Source organism: Apodemus sylvaticus, unplaced genomic scaffold (genome assembly GCF_947179515.1).
Source record: "Apodemus sylvaticus unplaced genomic scaffold, mApoSyl1.1 scaffold_422, whole genome shotgun sequence".
Taxonomy (NCBI): domain Eukaryota; kingdom Metazoa; phylum Chordata; class Mammalia; order Rodentia; family Muridae; genus Apodemus; species Apodemus sylvaticus.
Window position 1 is genome coordinate 55,050 of NW_026263044.1, and position 3,628 is coordinate 58,677.

The window sequence follows — 3,628 nt, forward strand, 5'->3', positions numbered from 1 at the left end:
CAGTTTTGCAGATTAAAGACAAATACGTACGTATTGGAAATACTTAAACTTTACAAGAAGAAATAACACATCGTGCAAAATTATCTTGTTGTTCCTAAATAACACGTTGTAACTTGAAAGGATTTGGTGTTGCGTGTATGTCTAAGCTGGTAGCCTCAAAAGAGAATGCACAGGAGAGTTTTCTCTCGAAAAAATATGTCAGAATACCACGTTTTAAGAAGATCCCACATCATGCGAAATTATCTTGTTTTTCTTAATGAACACGTTGTAACTCGAAAAGCTTTGATGTTGCGTGTATGTCTAAATGTGTAGCCTCAAAAGAGAACGCACAGGAGAGTTTTCTCTTGAAAGAATATGTAAGAATACCACGTTATAAGGAAATACAGTGTTGCAGAGTAAAGACAAATACTTACGTATTAGAAATACTTAAACTTTTTGAGAAGAAATAAAGCATCGTGCAAAATTATCTTGTTTTTCCTAAACAACACATTGTAATTCGAAAAGATTTGGTGGTGCGTGTATGTCTAAGCGAGTAGCCTGAAAAGAAAACGCACAGGATTGTTTTCTCTTGAAAAAATATGTCAGAATACCACGTTTTTAGGAATTCCCGCATCGTGCGAAATTATCCTGTTTTTCCTAAACAACAGGTTGTAACTCGAAAAGCTTTGGTGTTGCATGTATGTCTTAGCGTGCAGCCTCATAAGAGAATACACAGGAGAGTTTTCACTCGAAAGAATATGTAAGAATACCACGTCGTAAGGAAATACAGTTTTGCAGATTAAAGACAAATACGTACGTATTGGAAATACTTAAACTTTACAAGAAGAAATAACACATCGTGCAAAATTATCTTGTTGTTCCTAAATAACACGTTGTAACTTGAAAGGATTTGGTGTTGCGTGTATGTCTAAGCTGGTAGCCTCAAAAGAGAATGCACAGGAGAGTTTTCTCTCGAAAAAATATGTCAGAATACCACGTTTTAAGAAGATCCCACATCATGCGAAATTATCTTGTTTTTCTTAATGAACACGTTGTAACTCGAAAAGCTTTGATGTTGCGTGTATGTCTAAATGTGTAGCCTCAAAAGAGAACGCACAGGAGAGTTTTCTCTCAAAAGAATATGTAAGAACACCACGTTATAAGGAAATACAGTGTTGCAGAGTAAAGACAAATACATACATATTAGAAATACTTAAACTTTACGAGAAGAAATAATGCATCGTACAAAATTATCTTGTATTTCCTAAACATCACGTTGTAACTCGAAAAGATTTGGTGTTGTGTGTATGTCTAAGCGTGTAGCCTCAAAAGAGAATGCACAGGACAGTTTTCTCTCGAAAAAATATGTCAGAATAGCACGATTTTAGGAAATCTCGCATCGTGCAAAATTATCTTGTTTTTCCTTAACAACACATTGTAACTCGAAAAGCTTTGGTGTTGCGTGTATGTCTAAGCGTGCAGCCTCAAAAGAGAACGCACAGGAGAGTTTTCTCTCGAAAGAATATGTAAGAATACCACGTTATAAGAAAATACCGTGTTGCAGATTAAAGACAAATACGTACGTATTTGAAATACTTAAACATTACGAGAAGAAATAACGCATCGTGCAAAATTATCTTGTTTTTCCTAAATAACACGTGTTACTTATGTCAGAATACCACGTTTTAAGGAAATCCCGAATCGTGCGAAATTATCTTGTTTTTCCTAAACAACACGTTGTAACTCGAAAAGCTTTGGTGTTGCATGTATGTCTAAGCGTGTAGACTCAAAAGAGAACTCACAGGAGAGTTTTCTCTCAAAAGAATATGTAAGAATACCACGTTATAAGGAAATACAGTGTTGCAGAGTAAAGACAAATACGTACGTATTAGAAATACTTAAACTTTATGAGAATAAATAACGCATCGTAAAAAATTATCTTGTATTTCCTAAACACCACGATGTAACTCGAAAAGATTTGGTGTTACATGTATGTCTAAACGTGTAGCATCAAAAGAGAGCCCACTGGAGAATTTTCTCTTGAAAGAATATGTCAGAATACCACGTTTTAAGGAAAACCAGCATCCTGCGAAATTCACTTCTTTTTTAATAAACAACACGTTGTAACTCGAAAAGCTTTGGTGTTGCATGTATGTCTAAGCGTGTAGACTCAAAAGAGAATGCACAGGAGAGTTTTCTCTCGAATGAATATGTAAGAATACCACGTTATAAGGAAATACAGTGTTGCAGAGTAAAGACAAATACGTATGTATTAGAAATACTTAACTTTACGAGAAGAAATAACGCATCCTGCAAAATTATCTTGTTTTTCCTAAACAACACGTTGTAAAACGAAAAGATTTGGTGTTGCGTGTATGTCTCAGCTTGTAGCCTCAAAAGAAAACGCCCAGGAGAGTTTTCTCTCAAAAAAAAAAAAATATGTCAGAATACCACGTCTTAAGGAAATTCCGCATCGCGCGAAATTATGTTGTTTTTCTGAAACAACAGTTTTAACACGAAAAGCTTTGGGGTTGAGTGTATGTCTAAGTGTGTAGCCTCAAAAGATAATGCACAGGAGAGTTTTCTCTAGAAAGAATATGTAAGAATACCACATTACAAGGAAATACAGTGTTGCAGAGTAAAGACAAATACGTACATATTAGAAATACTTAAACTTTACCAGAAGAAATAACGCATAGTACAAAATTATCTTGTATTTCCTAAGAAACATGATGTAACTCGAAAAGATTTGGTGTTGCGTGTATGTCTCAGAGTGCAGCCTCAAAAGAGAACACACAGGAGAGTTTTCTCTCGAATGAATATGTAAGAATACCACGTCAGTGCTCGCTTCGGCAGCACATATACTAAAATTGGAACGATACAGAGAAGATTAGCATGGCCCCTGCGCAAGGATGACACGCAAATTCGTGAAGCGTTCCATATTTTTATCAACAACAGAATACAAGAGATAGAAGAAAGAATCTCAGATGCTGAAGATTCCATAGAAACGATGGACTCAACAGTTAAAGAAAATGCAAAATGCAAAAAGCTTGTAACCCAAAATATCCAGGAAATCCAGGACACAATGAGAAGACCAAACCTAAGGATTATAGGCATAGATGAGAGTGAAGATTTACAACTTAAAGGGCCAGCAAATATCTTCAATAAAATTATGGAAGAAAACTTCCCTAACCTAAAGAGAGAGATGCCCATGAATATACAAGAAGCCTACAGAACTCCAAACAGACTGGACTAGAACAGAAATACTTCCCGTCACATAATAATCAAAACACCAAATGTTCTAAATAAAGAAAGAATACTAAAGGCAGTAAGAGAAAAAGGCCAAGTAACATATAAAGGAAGACCTATCAGAATCACAGCAGACTTTTCACCTGAGACTATGAAGGCTAGAAGGTCCTGGGCAGATCTCATGCAGACTCTAAGAGAACCCAAATGCCAACCAAAACTACTATATCCAGCAAAACTCTCAATCACCATAGATGGAGAAACTAAGATATTTCATGACAAAACCAAGTTTACCCAATATCTATCCACAAACCCGGCCCTAAAAAGGATAATAGGAGGACAACACCAATACAAGGAGGGAAACTTCACCCTGGAAAAAGCAAGATAGTAACCTTTCATCAAA

At 35.8% G+C, this 3,628-nt stretch overlaps 1 non-coding gene across 1 annotated transcript; it reads left to right on the forward strand.

The window, feature by feature from the left end:
• The first annotated feature begins 2,819 nt into the window (after positions 1-2,819).
• Positions 2,820-2,926, forward strand: LOC127676097 (U6 spliceosomal RNA). Its single transcript, XR_007975659.1, has one exon. It is a non-coding gene; the product is annotated as a U6 spliceosomal RNA (small nuclear RNA).
• Positions 2,927-3,628: the final 702 nt, after the last annotated feature.